The sequence below is a fragment of the Acomys minous genome (genome assembly GCF_964271855.1).
Source record: "Acomys minous genome assembly, chromosome: 14".
In the NCBI taxonomy this organism is placed as follows: domain Eukaryota; kingdom Metazoa; phylum Chordata; class Mammalia; order Rodentia; family Muridae; genus Acomys; species Acomys minous.
Genome location: NC_140496.1, coordinates 102,291,609 through 102,314,745, shown reverse-complemented (window position 1 = coordinate 102,314,745; position 23,137 = coordinate 102,291,609). Strand labels below are relative to the sequence as shown.

Sequence of the window (23,137 nt, the reverse complement as noted above, 5' to 3'; positions counted from 1 at the left end):
TTTGGAAAGTGACAGATACCTCTCAACAGAAAGGAGCTAACAAATTGCTTAGGTTTACAATGACAAGTGTAGAGCCTGCATCCCACCAGTCACCGAGGCCTGGATTTTGTCACCGTGCTAATCTGCATCTGAGAATATTCATGTCTGCAGACTGGCAGGGCTAGTATGTGAAAGACTTCCAGATTCTCATCTCACAAGCCCAGTCGCTGTTGTGATTTCTCTGCCTTTCCGTGCCTTGACTGATAACACTTCTTTTTCTACAGGACTGGGGCACTTTGAAGACAGAAGTCAATCACTTTGCACGATAAGCGTTTGTCAGGAGGAGCAAGATAGCTGGTTTTGATTGGTGTCTTCTAAGTATGGGGAGCCAGTGCCCAGGGAGAAGGTTGGGGTGGGAAATGTCTTCCAAGCAGAAGGGTAGTCATGGGTGTGCTGTGCTTTAACACCGAAAACAAAGGTTTGCAGCCTGCACCGCCCACAGCATAAACATCAGCACCTTGAACTGCGCATCACAACCAAAACCTGAGTGTGGAGGTCATGTAGGATGTGACAATGGGGAGTGCTTCCTGAATGTGCAACTACCAAAAACTAATTCCAAACCTAATGCCCAATGAGTCGGAGGTACCCATTACGTCACCTGATGTCACTGTGGCCTTGGCTCTGACCAGGTGAAACTTGGCATTCCACATTCTCCGCAGCACCAGTGGCTGCTCTGTGTAGCTCCTCGGGTCAGATGAGAGACTACTGTACTATGAATTGTAGTTTATACTATATATACAACATTTTTTTTCTGATTTTATAAAAAGTTTAATGGTTTAATTACAGAAAACCCAAACTTTCAATATTATATCTTTGTATTGGATTGCAATGTGTAATAATAAAAATAGCTGTTTGCGTTGTTGACTTATTATCATTAAAATTTGTTAAATGAGTTGTGATTTGGGATCTGGCCAGAATTTCCAGTTAATTTTTGAGTTGTTTGTAACAACACCTCTGCTATTTTTCACTATGTGTTTATGCAAAGCAACATATATTCTCAGAATTGACATCTATAAAATCAAAAGTTTGGCCAAATTTGGAAAGTGTTGAAGGTGTTCTAGGTCCCACAATATTAAATATTTAGCTAAGATGCAATTTTGCATGTAAAAATAAAGAAGCATAAATGTCATCAGTGTTTACTTTTAGTAAATGTTAAAATACACATATACCAAATATTTTATTTTAAATGAATTTCTTTTTAAACTATTATTAATAAGGATCTGATTTACATAACCATTTTATATATCTGTATTCTGAAAATTGTTCAAAATTTTATCAGGCCAAAAAAATTGAGCATTGAATGAAAAAGCTAAAAATTTCTGGCTGAAATTGCTCTTAGTTATTCCATAACAGGGAGACTCACAAAGGCCACTTATGGAAGAAGCTAAATAAGACTGTGTAATGTTGTAACTTGGTATTTTTTGAGATTTAAGAAAAGAAATAGTGATAAAATTGAGTTTTCAATTTGTCTTCCCTACCACATGTAGTAATTTCACACACCCTCCTAAATGTAGAATGTACAAAATCCATACAATTTAAAAAAATTAAAAGAAAATCACTAAAACCAACGTTTTATTCTAATATTGCTTTCTGCCTTCTGAGTTATCATCTTTCGTGGTAACATGTTTTCATTGCTTTCTTGGTGTCATTTTATTTTAAATTTAGATTATGCTTTGTTATGTATCTTAAATATTGTTATGAATGGTCCTGGAGTTAAATGGGGAATGAAATAAATTCTTTGCAAAAAAAAATGATGAAGAAAATGTAGGGCATGAGAAATGAAGTAGGTGGCAAATGTTTTGTTGGTACTCCAACACTGCGGTTGCACCCGGACAGTTGTCAGGCAAGAACAAGCACCAGCTTCACCGCAGCTTATTCCCCAGGAAGGAAGCTAGCAGAATGCAAATGGCATTTCTTTTAATTTGGGTGCATAAACTCTTGAAAAACCACAAAGCTTTACAGAAAAAAAATCTAGTTGTAATTAGAGGGCAAGGTAAGATGTCTCCTAATTTATGTACAGAAAAATACCTCTCCTTCAAGGGTAAAAATCAAGACTTTCAAAAAAAAAAATCAAGCCTTTCCAATAGGATAGGAAGATGGAGTCTGATTGAGGTAGTTTGATTGGACAGGAGAATATAAGGTTCCTAATTATATACCTATATTCTTGTTCTCATGATGAACATTTCTCCCTTTCAGGGTCTGCTATAGTTTAAATGTGTCTCTCAAAAAATCAAGCGTTGAACTCTTTCACTACACAACAATGTGAGGAGGTCTAAGGAGAGTGATGCCCAAAAAATTGAACACACTTTTGCAGGATGCCAAACTTTGAGAAAATGTATTTACTTACTCCTTATAACTCAGCTTTGTCTCTTCTGTCATAATAGAGGAGTATATGCTAAGAAAGGTACCGTTTAACTTGAATGCTGAGATCAAGACAAAGGAATTAAAATGGAGGAATAATGCCTTGACTTCACATCAATAGGGTTGTTTGGTCCCTGAGTATAAAATTAGTTAGGTATATTACTTACTAAAATATTTTGATGTTTTTCATTATGAAATATCCTTTATTCAAATGAATAGCCAAAGCTAAAATAGTTCTGGGTAGAAGAATGGAATCAGTTTCTACAAAGGACTAACATGCAACTCAAGTATATGTGTATATGTAGTATATATATGTGTGTGTGTGTGTATATATTTAATTGTAGTCTCTGGTTACATGAGTCCCACTCATATGAGAACTTTGAGAAATCGTCTTTCTAAATTGCTATTAAAAATGTGCAACAAGAGAAAAATAACAACACAAACATTTAAATGATAAAGAAGAGATTAAGTTTTGCCCCTGGAGTTTGGGCAGCATTTGTTTGACATAATCCCAATGATTTATGACTGCTTAATTATTCTCTCTCTATCCCTTGGAATAACCAGTTCTAGGGTGAAGCAGAGAAAGGGACATTTAAAGGACTTCCTGACGCAGGAAAATATTGGGTTACAGCAATAGTGTAGCAAGAGTGGGAGGCTTAACAGCCAGGGACTTACAAAAGCCAACAGTGCCAACACATTAGAAGGTTGACTTTAGAAAGCATTTCCCCCACTGACGTGTGCATGTGGACAGATTTGCTCACCAGCTTCTCTCCTTTCTGTTGTCCAGTTCCACGTCTAGGTCTGAGCACGTAAAACAGCAGCCTTAATTCTTGAACTAGCGTGAGTGACGCTGTTCTGACCAGATCACTTGACAGCCTAAGAAAGATGAAAACAATCCTCATGTGGCTGTTTCAATGGCTGCTCAGTTACAACAACCCATCGTTTGCCTGATGCTCACAATGATAAAATGATGCATAATATTCAGTGACAACATGGAAAGATACTATAATGGGAACACAATTTACTTGAGAGCATGGTTCTGTACTGGAAACTTTCCCAGTGTTGCATGGGTTCATTAAGGCAATTATGCCTTAAATTCCAGAAAGACACGACTGGCTTGGTCAGGGGTACTGTTAGTGATCTCCTGTTGTGCGGTGTTTATGATAGCAGTATAAAGCCAGCATGAAGTTACATTTGCCTGGGGGATCTTGTAACTTAAGTGCTTGCTTTTTTTTTTTTTTTTTTTTTTTGACACTTGTTCATATTTTTTGGGAAGAGAGAGAGGGAGGGAGAGAGGGAGAGAGACAGAGAAAGAGGTGTGAAGCTTACATGACTTAAAAATAATTGTAAAACTGTTCTTCCAGGGATAAGGAACCCTGCTGTCTATGGCCAAAACAGGCTATTATTTTGTACATGTTCATAACACCAAACCTCTTTCTCTTAAGAATGGATGTTCTCCAAATTGCTATTTTTTCCCCTGTAAGTCAAGAAGTCATGAAAAAAGACTGGTGTGCAATTGAAAGAAATGAATAAGGTCCAGCCTTAGATTAAGGATGCTTTGAACGTCTATCTTCCTGAAAGGCAATCAGCAGAGCTGGCTCCCTGTATATTGCCTCAATCAAATTGATTTGGATTGTGTGTGATTTGATATGCGGTCAGAACCCTTGCTTTCCTTTGTATGAAAATTTGCATTTTATGATGGAACTTTATCTTTTATCATGACATCACTTTCAGAAGTATCATGTGGGATGAGGGAATTTCCTCAGTGAGGCTGTATGGGAACGCAAGCTGTCGGTGCTGGCCATACCTTTGACAATCTGTCTATGTGGAACAGATGGGAGTTTTAGGATCTCCTGGTTCTATTTCTATTTGGTTACAGGCTACACAAGGACAGTTTAAATCCTGATAAGTCTGCTTCTCTTAGCTATCTCCAAATGCTGTCAGTTCATATAAACATCTACGTTAAAACGAGAGTGCACTGTTACCGTGGTGTCTTGAATAAACACTTTGTGGCTCAGACTTTATCATTTAAGAGTCAAGACATGGGAAGCCAAGCCTCTCCCCACCAACCCTTGCTCCTTCAGAAAGCAAATTTCACCCAACTTGTTTGGACATTTCTGAGTCCCAAATGCTAAGCATAATGAGGGAGCCATTTGGTCATATCAGAAGACATTCTTATTTACACATATTGTCTAATCTCAAATTGGATAAGAATACATCTTTTTTTTGCGAATCTTTTTATTGGCAAAGTTGAATGTACTGAATAGAATTGAGGAGCTTTAAATAAGCTCAGTGATACACTTACAATACTTAAAAGATTATGCCTGTAAATGTTTTGATAGGGAACCAAATTAAATAACCATGAATCATTCAGTGTCAAGTTGAGGGATTCAAGTGTGGATTAATCCAGGGTGCTGTTTGTTAACACTAAGTCAGTAAGTAGTGCATGATTATGGGTCTCAGTTTCTGGAGACACCTCAGGCTCCCTGAATGCATCGTTCCCCTGTGTGTCCAAAGTCATAAAGACACTGGGCAAGAACAGTAGCCTCCCCCTTAGGGACGTATGGCTTTGGACTGAACCCAGGGAAATCCCTGGCAAGTAACAAAGCAGTATTGTTTATGTACAAAAGCAAGACACTTGTTTAGAACAAATTTCAAGTGCTTAATCCATGTCGTAAAGCATAATTAGGTAAAATAAACAGCAAGTTGTAAAAGGAAATAATAATCAGAAACCTGATCCTTTATTGAAAGGGTGGTGGTTGTGACCAGATTGTCCTGCATTCAGAACACTGGGGCATGGCTGCCCCTCCCCCTCTGCCCCATAATCTCTGTGCTTCGTTATTTCTATTTTGGACAGCATCTACGGACTACTGTGTGGGAACATGTTTCAATATCTAAATTTCAGTTTTCTCTGTAGAATATCTGAATTTAAGGCTTTTCTATACTGTCCATGAATTTACTGACGAATTCAATTAATATTTTAGCAAAGACTTACTCTGTAAAATTTTGTGCAGTGTGTTATAAAAGCCATAAATAAGCATGAGCTATGACTTCACTCCAAAGACTCTGTAATAAAGTAAGAATTAAAAGTCTACCAAGAAGCTACAAAATAATATTTCACAAAAAGTGTACTCACAGACACAGACACACACACACAGTACACACACACACACACACACACACACACACACACACACACACACACAAACACACCAGGAATAATAATAGTTGCTAATGTCTCCTGCCTGTTCACTGTTCATGCTTTTCTGAAAACTCAAATGGATGGACTCATTTCATTCTTCCTGTAATCTGAGGAGGTTTATATTATTATAAACATCAGTTTACAGAAGAAATTGAGGCAGAGAAAGCAAATAATTAGTGGCAGGGCTAAGCCTTGGGACAGAGCACTGTGTGATTTTGTGCCCATTAAAGCCTTGAGTCTTCCATCCTCATACTTTGTCATGAAAGAGGGGTGTGTGTGTGTGTGTGTGTGTGTGTGTGTGTGTGTGTGTGTGTGTGTGTGTGTGTGTGTTTAGTACTGATTTCTTGTGTTTTTTTATTTAGGTATAAATGTGGGTGAAAGGTATTACGTACAATGAGGTCACTCAAATTACTTTTTTTCAGAGAAGGACGCTTCTGAAAGGCCACTAGATAAAGAGATGTGACTTTTGTAGCAATGAACTACTTTTCTGACTCTAAAACTAACAGCAACAAGTACAAACCACTCTCAATATTTACACGCAGACCCCATAACCCTTTACATTTTGGTATGTGTCCTTTGGGTGATATTTTTTCTTTATGCTTTGATAAACTTTTCAAATATTTTTTCAATGAAAAGAGTTACATTTATACCCAGAAAAGCTGCACAATTATTAAGGGTTCTTTTTAAAAACAGAAAACATCCATTTAATAAATGAAAGTATAATATTTTTACTGAACAAATGAATATCCTAATGAAAGTTATTATATACCCGAAAAAGGGGAGATTTTATCACGATAACATATCAGAAATAGAATAAATAGATGAAAGAATGTTAATACTCTAAACTGTAATGTTCCATATAACAAAGTTCCCTGAGAGAGCTCAGACTGATATTTTCAAAAAATTATTAGAGCTTATTCAGATTACATCCTGAATGTTATCTCCTTGCTTGTATCTTCCCATTCCCACTCTTCCTTTCTCTTCCACCCTATTCTTCTCCCCTAGACCTCTGACAGAAGAGGACCTTCTCCCCCACTATATGGCCACAGCATATCAGGTCTCATCTGGATAGCCTGCTTTCCCTTCCTCTGTATTCCTCCTGGCCTCCCCACCAAAGGGCAGTGATCAAATCAGTAGCATCAGAGTTGATGTCAGAGTCAGTCCCTGCTCAATCCTATACTTGCTCAGCCACCAGACAGCCAATGTCCCTAATATTTCCCTATTTAATATCATGATGGAACTGTTGGCTTCATTCCTGGGGTTCCATAATTCAGCTAATTTTCTTTCATTTTGGTGAACTACCTTATAATTATCTTTTGTTTCTATTTCAAAGAATCTTTCTTTTTATTATTTTATTAAGATCTCAGTTTGAGTTTAAATTATGTATCAGAAATGTTTAATTAAACAAACCGTTCTGGCTAGTTTCTTTACTCTCTTTCTAAAGGTTTGGTATTTTATTTGTTGTCTTTCCTTGTGTCTCTCATTATTCACTACTGACACTGGACCTGCTGTCCACAAACAGTGCAAATGGACTGTTTCTAAGACTCCCATTAATGTTCATCTTGACACCACTTTCAGACCTCAGACTTTATGGCAGCCAAAGTTATATGATCAGATCATAAATGGCAGAGACATGTTCAGGAGAAGGGCATATGGACCAGTAAACATGTAGCTCCACCATTATTTTCTTATTTTAGAAGAAATTAGTCACACACAAACTCATCCAGGCAGGAAAATAATAAAGGCACACTTATTGAAAAAGACATAAACTGAAATGGAGGCCAGTTGTAGAGAATCTTGAAGAAAAATGCAAATAAAAATTTGCCTCATGCTCTATAGTTTTCAAGGTACTGTGGCAGGCACTGCTTCTTTATTCTTATGACAATTCTGAGAAATAGACATTATCTCACCTTTACAAGAGCCATAGAATGATTATGTCCTGTGCTTGGGGCATCCAGTCGTTAAACAGATAACCCAAAATGTACTTTTCTACCTCAAAGAGAAGCAAACATTTGTGCTCATGAGGCTTAATCTATTGGTAACTGCGTGATGATATACAATGAAAATCACTTTTTAGAAGCATGTTTGGGGTACTCTTTTACTTACCATAGCCTAGGCAACTTACAAACTCCACAAATTTACTATGCATTGTTTTGGAGATTGGGAAATACATGATCAAGTCAGTAGCAGATTGCTTCTCTTTCATAATGAACTTTAACCACACCCGACACCAGGTGGAACAAATAAGGTCATTGGAGACTCTGTTACAGAGGTGTAAATCTTACTCACCCTCTTGATTTAATTGCTGCCGGAAGGTATCACCTCTTAATATTATTGCCTAGGGGATTTCAATATGTCAATCTTACAGAGACACAGTCAATAACAATAAGAAAGAAGCATACATTCCGAGACTCTAGGCATCATACTAAGTCATGGTGTGGACATTATCCAGGCTACACAGATTTCCCTCTTTCCCATTTCCGTGCTGCACAACATGAGACTCCTGCACCCCATTTTCCTCCTCCTTTTTCATATGCTTTTGTATTCATCTTGAAATTGGACAGGATGTGTATGTAAAATACTTAGGATGGCTACCACCCAGAAAACTCGCAACAAATTGTAGCTATCCTCAATCTTAAGCATCTGCCTGTAAGCCAGATCCTCTATGGGATGATGTGAATTCCCCTTTGCTAACACTGGGAGGGGTTGTTTCTTCTGACCTAGAGAGAACGAGAGTTCAGAAAGGCGAATTCTAACAACCTTCACAGAAATCTTACTTTTTATTAAACCACTGTTAGCACCTGTGTCATGAAACTTTCTTTATATCTGTCTCTGTGACGTTGACAGCACTAGATAAGTTGTACTCCTGTAGTCAGTACCTGCAGCAGTTCTTTGTTCTGTTCACAGGATGTCTAGACTACAGACAGAGATTGCTGACTGTTTATTGATGGTAGCAATGATTTTAATGATGTTGGTTACATAACAGATCAGGGAGCAGAGTGACAGAAAGTTGTTCATTGAGCCAAAGAAAATGCTTTAGATTAATTCTAGCCTGGGGGGAACGTTCTATCACCTTTTCACAAAGAAAGTGATGCGGTAGAGCCTACCTTGAAACAACTCACCCAGAGTAATTCTTAATCATTTTGCTTACTTCTATTCTGCGCTCTGCTAACACTGTAGGTATTCTGGATTAGCTAGCACTCTCTGAAAAGCTGACGCTGCTCTGAGGATCCAATGGCCTAAATTTTATTTTTCACTCTGTTGTTGACACCTCTATGATGTGGAAAAGGAGACATCAGAAGGGTAAGCCTTCATTGGTTATGCCATCTTTTGCACTACATATGGAACTGGGAGTTTCTGAGACAAGGAGTAAAAGAGGAGCATTATCTTCTGAATGCAATTCAGCTTCCAAGTCCAGGAAAATTTTGATATGTCACTTGCTATTTGTTTAGGACATTTAAAAAACTTGAACTGTGCCTGGGTGTAAAGAAAAAGTACAAGAAGTGTTTTCCACAATCTTTTAAGACCAACAAGCTTATTAATGGATTCCTGTTATTAATCATGACCTCAGTGTGTATCATCAGGAAACAAGGGCCATGATAGTGTGGACTCAGTAAAGTCCACTCACCGGCAGATGACGGCACTGTAGTAACAGATCGGGGTTATTCACTTATTACTTTCCTTTCTTCCCTTTTCTCCTCTTTCTCCTCCTTCTCTTTTTCCTCAGCCTCTTCCTTTTTTTCATGTATCTAGTGATTGAGCCTCGGGTTGTGACATGATAGGCAGTAATCTACCATTCAGGAACATCTACATATCTCTTTTTATCTTTATATTATAGACGGAGTCTCCCTAGGATGTACATGATCATCTTGAACTTGGAATCCTCATGCTCCAGTTTCTGGAATAGCTGGGATTAGAGGCGTGCCTCTCTAAGCTTGGATCTCTTATTCTACATGTTAGGAACCCTGAAATTACTATAGTAGTTCAGGATTTAGGAACTTTGTATCCATTTTATTATCTACCACATTTCTGCAAAGCCTTTTGTTTATGCTATTACCATTTTCACAGTTAGTGATTGACTTCAAAACCACCGCAGTTATAATCTCACACAGGCATGATAGACCAGAGGAGTAGATTCAGGGTCAAGTTTTAAGTTCTGGAACATTGAGAAATTATTTAACAAGGAATAACCATTCCAGGTATTGCCTGGCGCAGGAGTGCCGCTTGCAGAGGCTGGCTTTTTTAAAAAAATATTTTTTTAAACTTTATTTGTCTATGAGTGCTTTGTCTGTTAAAGAGGACATCAGATCACATTATGGATGGTTGTGAGCCACCGTGTGGTTGCTGGGAATTGAATTCAGGACCTCTTGAGGAGCAGGTGGTGCTCTTAACCACTGAGCCATCTCTCCAGCCCCCAGAGGCTGGCTTTTGAGTAAAACCCTGCAGAGAGTGAGGGAGTTTGACTTGTACTTTTCTAGCATGACAGTGCTCAAAAGAGTGGAAATGACAAAGAAAGGAACTGATCCATGGGTTTCTGGAATATTAAGGAAGCCAGTATGATAGGAAAGCAAAGAGCAATGGGTAAAGTGTAGTGATGAGGTTTAAGGGCCCAGTAATAGGCTGGGAGAGGAGACCCAGACTCTAGAACCCTGATTTACGAAGTCATTATGAAGACTGTGATTTTTAATTGGAGAGTTGTACAAATTGCTTGAAGGCTTTTTAACAAGATAGTACATCTAGGTGATCCACTATAAAGTAAACTTTTGAGCTTAATATGAACTTTAGTGAAGTAAAGCTACCTAAACGTTACTGTGACACAGCCAGGGAGGATAACACTTGCCTAGGAGGCAGAGGCAGGAGAGTGTTTGCAAGTTGTAAGCAGCTTGGTTTACATAGCAGTGTCCAAGCTGGCCAAGGCTACATAGTGAGATTCTGTATCAATATAAGTACTTAAAGGAACAACCTTTAATCTTAGAGTAGTTATAGGTTTATAAACTGTTATGCAAATAGTACAGAGGCATGAGCACAGTCCATATCCAATTGATCCCATCTTCCATTATTCAGTCTTGCCTTTTACCACAAGCAATGACTCAATACTGATTAGTTACAGTCAAATAATGTCTACACTTGATGCATAGTTCTGTGTTTCCAGCATCATGTCATTTCTGTGTTTCAGGGTCTCCATGCACAGTTATCACCTCCCAAGCTGCCATTGTGTCTCCAGAGGCTTCTGTGGCTATTGATGTCTCTCCTCTGTCTGTGTTTGATGCCATGGATTTTGAGACTCCTGGTCGGTTAGGGTACAAAATATCTGCTAATTTGGAGGGTCTGATTCTTGTCATATTTAGAGAGCACTGATGACTTATTTGAAGAAAAAGAAGAGAGCAGTATTGTGTTCATCCCTGGAAGCTACATCCACAGACTGCAGACGTGCTGCTGCCCAGATTTCACCACCAAAAATTCACTCTTTGTCACCTTGTCTTTTCATTTCAAACAACAACAAGAAAATGATTATCTGTAGACATCCTTAAGGACTGGGAGTGTCATCCTTGTGGGGAGATTATGTGTATAAAATATTTTGACTTAATGCACAGGAAGTTCTTTTAAACTTCATTCATTTAAGTAATTATCTATGTTTATGCATATTTACTCTGTTCTTTATGTTGTAACCCAACACTGCCTGATTTCATTGCTTACATCATTCTATGTTTGGGATTGAGAACTCTTTCAGTTGGCTCTTGTGTTCCTCTGACTCATTCTTATCATTGTACATGACAATTAATTATTTTCTGTGATTTGCTAGTATGTGTGTGTGTGTTTGTGTGTGTGTGTGTGTGTGTGTGTGTATTCACATGATGTAAGTACATGTGTGAGTGCTTGAGTCTTTTCTTATTTTCTTGTACTCCAATATGCTAACAGCTGGCTTAAATGTCCCTTACCCAAGTTGGCATCCTGAAGGATTAGCTCCTGCTTAGGAGCCCTAGTTCTCTTTATTGGAGAAATCAGGACCTGGTTGCTAGAGGCACTAACCCCTTGTTTGACATGACAGAATAGATACTCTTAACTGACAGAGCAAGCACTATATTGTGACGATTTCTGACAAGGTTCCATCACTGTGCTGCCAGAGAACTGCAAAAGCAGTCAGTGAAGAATCCATGTCATAATTGGGTAGAAAATTAAAATCATTGGTAAAGGTACTAACAGAGTAGAACTGCATTATCAAGTCCATCTCATAGTAACATTTAAGTGTTCATCGTCTATATAGACAGACCTATATTTCTGAAGTAATTTGATCATCAAACATTTGAACACTTATAGCAGACAGTCTTTGTGTTACCTACAGAAGACACATTGTTCAAACTCATAATCATGTATATATTTGCTCTGCTATCCCCGCAAAGCCCAAACACACTACCCATGCTTACTTACACTTACATGATTATGAGTAGTGGGGAAATATCTATGATGTCTTCTATTTTTCTATGGCAAATCCTTCTTTCTACCAAAGTGCTGTATAGAGCCACATACAAAGGATAGCTTCAATTTAGCATCTACCATTAGTTATGTGTTTGAAAACAAGAGCAAGATAGCTCTTCGGAAAGCATGAAGTGTGCTCAGTGAATTCTCCATTTCTCCCTTTTCCTACCATATTTATTTATCTTTCAATTATCATATTTTCAATTTTACTTTTGTTTTCCTTCAATTCTGGATGGTCTTATTATGTGCCATTTAAAAATAGGTGAATGATAAACTTTAAAAATCTGATACCAATCTTTATAGCAAAGTTTTCTCGCATGTTATATGTGTGCATGTATATTAAGCATGCCAGAACATCACAGTTGAAAGACTCATCTTGACAAGTAATAATCAATTTTGAATGTGCTTGATACTAGCATAGCTAAGAGTGGCCAAGCATTCAGTAGTTGCAGCCCTCATCTTCCAGAAACTGTAAGAAAACAGAGGGGTCTTAAATGTTTTGCCTGTTATGATCAGATTTTATCATTAATTTATTATGAAAATAGATCGAGACAATGACATTGTCACATGTTGCCATGTTCTACTCTCAAAGATCTCCTTAATGTTTAATAATGTTTATGTATCTGACATGAAAAGCCATTGACGTGATAATGGCTAACAGATGCTAAGATCTGGTTCTTTTGTAATGGCTTCAAAGGAACTGGATCAAAAAGGAATTCTTTAATAAGGCACTTCACACATTAATATCCTTTAAAGGAACCAGTTCAATGGAGTGTATTTTATAGTTGATCTTCAAATTCATCTAAGAAATTGGTATAGCCCCCACTGTTATTTAAATGTTACACAGATTTAAATAGGATGAAGAATTGTGTACTACATATACACATAAGCATGTTAATAATGGGGTTCTATTAAGATCTGTTTCTGGAAAATGAAAATAAGCCAATTCTTTGAATACTACATTTATAAAGACTTTTCCAAATAAAAAAATTCTTTTTTCTTTTTAAAACCTGCCTCCTCTATGTGTGTGTATGTGATATGTGCACATCCATGCATGTATGTGTGTTATGTATGTATGTATCTATGTATGTATTGTATGTGTATAGCCACAGGGATGCATGTATGCAAGTAAGTGTGGAGGTCTAGAGTTGATGAAAGAATCACCAAGGCAGTCTCTCAGTCAGTTTTAAGCAGTTCTCTAGGATCAGTTTTGTAATTAACAGTTTTATGAAAGGATAAACAGTTAAATAGGGTTAAGATTACATGTATTGAAATATAAAGTGCAAAATTGTTGGCTCAGAATTAGCTCACTCATTGTTTTCGTAGATGTTTGTGGACATCTGGCACATGTATTTGTACTGAAGGTGTTGATAATACAACAGCCAGTCACCAAACTCTTTATTTTCATGAAGTTTACATGGGAGAGAGCAACATTGACCAAGTAATCAATAAATAAAAAAATAAGATTCCTTCTTATGTGGTTAATTGATAATATAATATAGAATAAATATTTCTCATTCCTAAGAAAAAACATTGGTCTCAGTCCCAGAAAATGTTCTTGGAAATGTGACAATTAAAATTCACTTTTATTTCATTTAAACTTTTTGAGAAAAAAATTAACTCAATAATTTCCTTTTCAGATTTATAAGAATAACTATTAAAACATACTACTCAATTCAGAAATATTAGTCAGTCATAAAGTATAAGTTGTAAAAATATGTTTGAGGGTATCTACTTCAATACCTTCATATAAAAATTAGAAAATGAGGCAATTACAAAAACAATGATGATTTGTTTATAATTTTATACTGAAATTGGAAGAACTACAGAATAATATAAGACCTATGGATTTTAGAACTATATTTTTGATATAATCTCTTGTTTGAGAAAAAATATGTTTGTATATAGAAAGACTCAAGTATATCATTATATACCACTTAACCCTTATAAAATAAATTGAAGATAATATAATTTTTTTCTCCTTTATTAATTTATTCTTGTTACATCTCAATGGTTATCCCATCCCTTGTATACTCCCATTCTTCCCTCCCTCCCATTTTCCCCTTATTCCCCTCCCCTATGAATGTTCCTGAGGGGGATTACCACCCTTTGTATATGTTCATAGGGTATCAAGTCTCTTCTTGGTAACCTGCTGTCCTTCCTCTGAGTGCCTCCAGGGGACATGGTCAAAGGTGAGGCACCAGAGTATGTGAGAAAGTAATATCCCACTCTCCACTCTACTGTGGAGAGTGTTCTGTCCATTGGCTAGATCTGGGTAGGGGTTTAAGGTTTAACCGCCTGTATTGTCCTTGGCTGGTGCCTTAGTTTGAGCGGGACCCCTGGGCCCAAATCTGCCTATCATAATGTTCTACTTGTAGGCTTCTAGGACCCTCTGGATCCTTCTACTTTGCCATTCTCCCATGCTTCTCTCATCTAGAGTCCCACTAGAATGTCCTCCCCTCTGTCTCAGTTTCCTGGTAAGTGAAGTCTTTCGTGGGACATGTCCCTTGGGCTAATATGCAGATATAAGTGAGTATATACCATTTGAGTCTTTCTGCTTCTGGGTTAACTCACTCATTATGATCATTTCTAGCTCAATCCATTTATCCACAAATTTCGGGAATTCCTTGTTTTTAATAGCTGAGTAGTATTCCATAGTGTATATGTACCACAGTTTCTTTATCCATTCTTCTATTGAGGGACTCTTAGGCTGTTTCCATGTTCTGGCTATTATGAATAAGGCTGCTATGAACATGGTTGAGCAAATTTTCTTGTTGTGTGCTGGAGTATCTTCTGGGTATATTCCAAGGAGTGGAATAGCTGGGTCTTGAGGAAGCCTTATTCCCATTTTTCTGAGATAGCACCAGATAAAGACTCATTTTAATGTGTGTGCGCATGATGTGGTGTGTGTGTGTGTGTGTGTATGTGTGTGTGTGTGTGTGTGTGTGTGTATGTGTGTGTGTGTTTGCATCCAGGTGTCTGTGGAGGGAGGCTAGAAAAGAGCTTTGAGTTTCTTGAGGCTAGAATTACAGGGATCTCTGAGCCATTGGACATGGGTACCGAGGACGGAACTCAGGTCCCCTAAAAAACAAGAACTTTTAAATGCTGAGCCATCTCTAAAGCCTCAGGGTTTTTGTTTTTCTTTTTGATATGGACAAATACAGGAACTAAATAATACTTAGGTTCATCCTATTCACTTAGAAGAATTAAATCAGAAAACCTGAAGCAAGCCTATTTTAATTAAGCGTAAGCACCTGCCCCTAGAGGCATTGCAGGTGTGGCTGATCTGTCGCATGTGCGCCAGCAGGTGGCAGAGAGGAGAGAGGCTATGTCTACACTCAGTGTTCTAACCTATGAACATCTGAAAGATTAGTAGCCTAACATTCTTGAAAAAAGCGAGCCTGTCCAGTGCCGGAGTGCTCCCGACACCGTTCTGGTACCATGCAGGCCCAGGCAGGCTCCCAGGATGGGGAGCAAGCCAGCAACTAGAAGGACCCCACCCTGGGCCAAGTAAGAGCCCAAGACAGAAACCATCATTTGAGGCCACATGGCCATCTGGACAAGAAGTGATCCAGAAAGAATCACCGGATCAGCACCATGCAAACCTGGACCAAGAGGTAAGCCTGAGATGACCACCAGTCTCATGCTGTGCAGGCCTGTGGTGGACGACTAGGCCTGAGATGACCCCTGTCCAGTGCCATAACCATAACGAACAAGTTGTGCCTAAAACTCCTGAGACCACTCTTGAGATAAACTCAGATGCTCTGAGACCCTGGACACCACTAAGAGGAGCAAGAAAGTAGTGAAGAAATGGAAAAAAGAGAGAAATGGAAGGATGTGGGCACAGTAAAGAGAGGCAGATTTGGGGACTAGAGGGTAGTGAGAAACAGCCTGTTGTGAGTAGCTGCTGATGCCACCGGTGGACGTTGGTGGGGTCCTGGCCTATGCTGACACTGGCCCCATAGCCCTACAGCAGCAGGAACCTGATACCACCAATTGCCACCCAGGAACATGTTGATGTCTGAGGGCTGTATAGAACTGGTCCCACCCCTTACCTGGGCATCTTGGGAGACCTGGGGTCATGAGAGAAAGAGAGATGACCTCAACCCTAGCCGAATACAGTACTTGAGCTAGCAGCCTGCACACTGTGGGAGTTGGGGGTGAGCTGGCCCAGAGGAGACAAGCATGGGAAATGGGACCTTACTATTTGTTTCCCACATGGTGACATGAATGAGGAAGAGATGCCTTCCCTTTCACCTCTCACCACCTTTGGCAGACTGGAGACTTGGCCTTGTGGTCATGAGAGCAGGAACAGCCTCCCTGCCCTTCACCAGCTACAGCACTAGGTAGAGTGGGCCCTGTACCTCTCCTGAGCAGCACAATAGATCTGACCCTGATGGTAGGGATGCAGGAAAGCTGGTCCTTAGTGCGTGAGTGTGGGAGAGCTGGCCATGACCTTGTCTGCCTTGTAGTGATATAGATGAGGGAAATATCTCCTCCCTGCCATCTACAGCAGGGAGGAGAGCGGGACCGAGGTCATCAGAGTGGGGAAAGCTGGCCACACCCCTCACCTGCTGCAGCAGTCAGAAGAGCATGCCCTGCACCTCATGTGAGCATCACAGTAGAGCTGACCCTGAATGCAGGGACAAAATGATGAGCAGGCTCTGAGGGTGTGAGCACGGTAGAGCTGACTCTACAATTTATTTGTCTGCCTTGTGGCAGCACGGGTAAGAAAAAGATGCCCTTCCCCAACCTTGCCTTGTGCCACCTATGGCAGGCAGGACAACTGGTCCTGTGGTCATGAGAGCAGGAGAGCTGCCTCGCCCCTTACCTGCTGCAGCACTAGGGAGAGCAGGCACTGCACCTTGCTTGGGCAGCATAACAGATCTGGCCCTGAATGTGGGGGTTTCAGTTGAGCCAGCACCAACGGCATGAGAACCCAGCCCTGCCTCTTTTCTGCTAAGTAGTTGCACAAAGGATGTAGAGACATGTCCCTTCCCTCATTCATCCCTCCCCATATATGGCAGGCAGGAGAGCTGGCTGTGGGCTCATGAGAGTGGAGGAACTGGCCATATCCCTTACCTACTGAAGCACTTAGGACATAAGGCCCCATACCTCACTTGAGCAACAGGGTGGGGCTGGCCATGGTTGCTGGGGTTGGTGATGAACCATCCCCAAGGGCACGATAGCAGGAGAACTGGCAGGCTGAACAGCTCATAAACCTCCCAGTCCCTGACCCAGTGCTTTGAAATGGCCCATCCCATTGATGAACTGCTGGAGTATATGAAGGAGCAGGTCTTACAGATCTAAAACTATGGAATCTCCATGACACAGGGCAAAAACAGGCTATTAAAGAGAAGTCCCAGTACGTTTTCAGTATTGATAGAGTAGTAGAAGCCAGAAGCCTTGTACCAGACCAATGAGTCATCGCAATGAATATTTGCAAGTAAAGAAGTGTGGATCAAAGGGTGTCCTGTGGAACACACTGTGATACAATATAGCTTCCACAACATTTTTTCTCTGTTGGGGGTGTTGTAAGTGTGGAGGGAAGGGGAAGATGTGCAAAATTGGTATACATGATGTGAAATTCATACACGCACACACAAAAAAACAGTAAAAACATTTAAAAAATGAAAAATATTAAAAGCAATTTATCACATAATTCCAACACAAATTTAGTAGTTTTTTCTCTTTCAGTCAAAGAAGGTTATCACTTTAAATAAAGAATATTGTCCATTTTGTTGTGAATACAATTCAAGTTTTCACTGAACACATAGAAAGTTGTAAAGACCACCCTGTTCAGTGAAAAGATATAGATGCTAACACTTACCAATTATAGTTGCATGAGCTCATGGTGTGTGGCAGTACTATATTATTGATGTTTAGTCCTTTGACAGTCTCAGCCTTTAGCAGCTTAGTCGTCTTTCCAGCCTCGTTTAGTTATTTTGAAGCTCTCTGAGATGAAAAGGTAACAAGTACTGGATAGCACAGTAACACAAATAAGAACATGGGAAATTTGGCTTTCTATTCATTTGACATAATCTCAGGAGACATACTACAGATAGTTAAGGTCAAATTGTATTCTCACAAAGAATCTTTCTTCTGTTAACACTAAAAGAGAATTATAATAATAGTAAGAGGAAAAGTACCTACAACACTTTCAGGCACGCCCTGACATAGGTAAAGGCTGACTGGGCCAAATTTACCTGAGGGATAAGGACTTCAAAGTTTAAATTTTCTCTAAATTAAGAAATAAGCTGGAACAGGAGCTTAGTCTAAAGATGAGGGATGATGTTGAGGACTTATTGCATTTCAAAGTGGGTCCATGCACTTTTTCTCCTATTCCATGCCTTCTCTGGGCCCCTGGATACAGACAGAAACCACAACTTTATCTTTTATTCTTTTGCATGTGTGGTAACTCTTCTGCTATTGACCGCCCAATAGTTTTAGTTATAGAAATCTCAATTCCATCATAGGAGATGGTCTGATACTTTCTAAGACTTCTGCTAATTCTTGGGAAGACATATCTCTGGTTCTGGACATCACACCATCTCCACTGTGTGCCAACCTTAATATTGAATGTTGCCATTTTTCAATAGAACCAAACACTGAGGATCAAACTTGGGTCGTCACGTATGGAAGAAAGCATTTTCTTCCTAGCCGAGTTGTCATCAGTCTTTGGTGTCTTCCATGGAAGCACAAATGTACTCCAATACCAGTGAAAGCTCATTCCTCTCTGACAGTGACTAACCTATGGTCTACAAAGAGCTCATTATCTTCATTTATATCTTTATCACCAAGACAAATATTTAAAACTACGGAAGTAGCATATGAGAGGAAGAGTGATGATATTTTAGTGAGTCTTATACAACTTATTTGAATTACTTTGTTGCCAGCAAGGTCTTTCCTGAAGATGGGTGTTTTAAAATTGGCATTAGACATTTTATAATTGTTTTGTTGCATTCATAGCTGGGGACTGATAATCATTCAGCTTATGAATAACTTTGCTAGTCCATTCTCGCCTTTCAGTAATTCTTTTTCTGATTTTGGGCCTTTTGTTTACCTTTCATTATTACATGCACAACACTCACTAAACATAATCACACATATTCAGGTAAGCTAACAGTTTTGGCTATTTACTAGGATCTGGTGTTTACACAGCGTATATAATTTAATCTTTGGTGTGATTGCTGAGATGTTTACATCATAAGCCTATTTTTTAGTTGGTACCTATGAGAGATTAAGTCTTCTATTCCTCCTACATAGCACATTGCAATGTTAGGATTTCAAGTATGAGTTTTTCTGGTACTAAAGACCCTAATAGTAAGTGCCATGTTGTATTCTTTCCTAAATTTCAGTCTTAAGAATGAGAGAGGGAGGGAGGAATGGGAGGATATAAGTAAGGGGATACAATTGAAATGTAATCTGAATAAATTAATAAAAAAAGAATGTAGCTATATACAGGATTGTTTTAGCTAATCTGAGTTTTTGTTTTTCCATATGAAGTTGAGAATTGATCTTTTAAGGTCTGTAAAAAGTTGTGTGGGTATTTTGATGGGAATTACTTTGAATCTGTATATTGCTTTTGTTAAGATGGCAATTTTTACTATGTTGATTCTCCCAATCCATGAGCATGGGAGATCTTTCCATTTTCTGATATCTTCTGCAATTTCTTTCTTCAGAGACTTGAATTTTTTCATACAAGTTTTTCACTCGCTTGATAGAGTTACACCAAGATACTTTATATTATTTGTGGCTATTGTGAAGGGTGTAGTTCCCTAATTTCTTTTGCAGTCTATTTGTCATTTGTATACAGTAGGGCTACTGATATTATTTTTTAAGTTGATTTTGGTTTTGTTTTTTAAGTTGATTTTGTATCTAGCCATTTTGATGAAGGTGTTTATCAGTTGTAGATGTTCCTTGGTAAAATTTTTGGGTTCACTTATGTATACTATTATGTCATCCACAAATAGAGACAATTTGACTTCATCGTTTCAAATTCTCATCCCTTTGGTCCCCTTTAGCTGTCTTATTGCTCTAGCTAGGACTTCAAGTACTATATTGAAGAGATACACAGAGAGTGGACAGCCTTGTGGGAAAGAGCCTTGAACTCATTGGCACAGCAGACAACTTCCTGAACAGAACACCAACAACTCAGGCTCTAAGGTCAACAATTAATAAATGGGACATCATGAAACTGAAAAGCTTCTGTAAGGCAAAGGACACTGTCAATAGAACAAAATCACAGCCTACAGACTGGGAAAAGGTCTTCACCAACCCTCCATCTGACAAAGGACTAATATCCAAAATATAAAAGGAACTCAAGAAATTAAACACCAACAAACCAAATATCCCAACTAAAAATGGGGTACAGAGATAAACAGAGAATTCTCAACAGAGGAATATTGAATGGCTGAGAAACACTTTTAAAAAAATATTCAACATCCTTAGTCATCAGGGAAATGCAAAACAAAATGACTCTGAGATTCCATCTTACACCTATCAGAATTGCTAAGATAAAAAAACTCAAGTGACAGCACATGCTGGCCAGGATGTGGAAAAAGGGAAACACTTCTCTATTGATGGTAGGTGTACAAACTTGTACAACCACTTTGGAAATCAATCTAGTGCTTTCTCAGAAAACTGTGAATAGTGCTACCTCAAGACCTAGTTATACCACTCCTGAGCATATACCCAAAAGATTTTCCACAATACAACAAGGACATTTGCTCAACTATGTTCATAGCAGCTTTATTCATAACAGCCAGATTCGGGAAACAACTTGGATTTCCCTCAATCCAAGAATGTATAAAGAAACTGTGGAACATTTACACAATGGAATACCATTCAGCTATTAAAAACAAAGAAATCGTGAAATTTGCAGGCAAATGGATGGAACTATAGAATATCATCCTGAGTGAGGTAACCCAGACTCAGAAAGACAGGCATAGTGTATACTCATTTATGTATAGATATTAGGCTAATATAGATGTTTTCTGAGAGACTCTGTTCAGTATTGGATTGAGACAGACACTAGGACTTGCAGCCTGACTCTGGGCGAAGCACTGCACATTGCATGGAAGAACTGAAGGATGGAAGGATGGGGGAAGGGGTTGTTAGGATCTCTAAAAGTAGACTATCAAGGCTGGCAGATCTGGACTCAAATAATTTGTTGCATATTAATCACTGTGGCTGTGTTCCTTTGATAAAGAGGGTGAGTTCCAAACATACTTCCTGAGCCCTTTATGGTTGGCCCAAGCACTAATGGAAGAAGATTTGGAAAGCAGAAGCAAAAGAGCAGTTTTGACTGTATGGAGGGCCCAGTGGGACACACAGGTGCTGAGGCATTGGGGCGTTCTAGCTTGCCCTCCGTTCTCCTAAGCCTCTGTCCAGCTAGGATTCTGACCACTTAGCATTTTCTGGGAGCAACAAGACAGAGAAAAGAATCTAGCTGCAGCAATCCAAGTTAAGAGTCTGTGACCTGAAGCTAGGTCAGAGACATTCCAGAAAACCATTCTGTAAGATCACACATAAGAAATTAGCTTTTATCGATTTTCTTTATAGTATTGCTACATTTTGTAAACATTTGAAAGTCTCATTAAAGAATGCACTTAAACTGATTGGCATTTCAAAATTTAGTTTATTGTTAATCACTTCACTAATATACACATTTAAAAGACATTTAAAACATGTGCCTTTATTGTGTTATGCTATTCCTTCAGAGTCATGGCCAGTGATTTAATAGCCACATGTAAATAAAGTGACATCTGAGTTTCTTTCAATGATTAGAAGCTTGATTAGCCAGAACATTGATGAACAATGTGAGTAGACAGTTTTGAAGGGTGTTGGGCAAATAACCATGGAATTCTTCAAGTGACTTCACCACACTTGTGACAGAAGCACTTTCTGAAAGGTGAACTCCATAGGTGCTCACTGTGTTGCTGAGCTTCACAATAATTTGCTTTAATATTGTTAAAAATAAACATCTTTCTCATAAAAAAGAAATCAGCTTCTATTGAAAAGAGGATGTGCCAAGCTTCATATGAATGACAAGGTGGGGCATTGTAGTGTTGTTGGTGTTAACGTATTCATGTTTGAATGGCTCTCTAAGAGTGGAGGAATTATATATTACCAAGGACACAGATGCTATTTGCAAACAAGTGCCAAGAAAAGTTTACCTGGGGGATAAGTATCACCGTTCAGGTGAGGTCATAAAGAATGGAGCCTCCTGGCACTCCAGCCTTTAATGGGGAAGAAGAGAGTAATATATATCAGCAAAATTGGAGAGGAATGTGAAGAAAGAGGGATGTGATGTTTTTAATGCCAAGTATAATCATTAGAAATAGAAAACTGCTCAACTTGGCTAAATTATACCAATAAACTGCATAATATGGGATCTAAGAATTGATTAAAATTGGCTTGTTGATTCTATTAATAAACAAACCCAAGCAGCCCAAAACCGTAGATATATGTCTTAGTTACTGTACTACTGCGAAGAGGAGACGTCATGCCAAAGACAACTGATAAAGGATGCATTTAATTGGGACCTTGGTTATATTATCTGTGGATTAGTCCATAATTATGAAGGTGGAAAGCAGACAGGCATGCTGTCACAGCAGAAACTGAGAGATAGAGAGAGAGAGAGAGAGAGAGAGAGAGAGAGAGAGAGAGAGAGAGAGAGAGAGAGAGAGAGAGAGAGAGAGAGAGAGAAGAGAGAGACAGAGAGAGACAGAGACAGAGACAGAGGGAGAGAGAGACAGAGAGAGACAGAGAGAGAGAGAAGAGAGAGAGAGACTAGGTTTGTCTTAAGCTTTTAAAACCTTGAAACCCACCCACAGTGATGTCCCTCTGCCAACAAGGCCACAGTTCCTAATCTGTCTCAAACAGTTCTACCCCCTGGTGACTAAGCACTCAAATACAAGAGTTTATAGGGGTCATTCTCATTCAAACCATCACAATATATAAAACATTTTCTCATTACTTCTTCTCTTATTGATGCTTCTCTTAATCTGGAATTATCAATTCAAGGAGAATATTGCTGTTGAAGACCTGTCTTGC

General features: G+C 38.9%; 1 long non-coding RNA gene across 1 annotated transcript in view; it reads left to right on the top strand.

Annotated features, from left to right (window-relative positions):
* LOC311582703 overlaps nucleotides 1–10,839 on the top strand; it is a 48,513-nt gene extending 37,674 nt beyond the window's left edge. The window contains exon 3 of the long non-coding RNA XR_014774201.1: nucleotides 10,779–10,839. This is a non-coding gene — a long non-coding RNA (uncharacterized lncRNA). The remainder of the gene's footprint in view (nucleotides 1–10,778) is intronic.
* The last annotated feature ends 12,298 nt before the right edge of the window (nucleotides 10,840–23,137 follow it).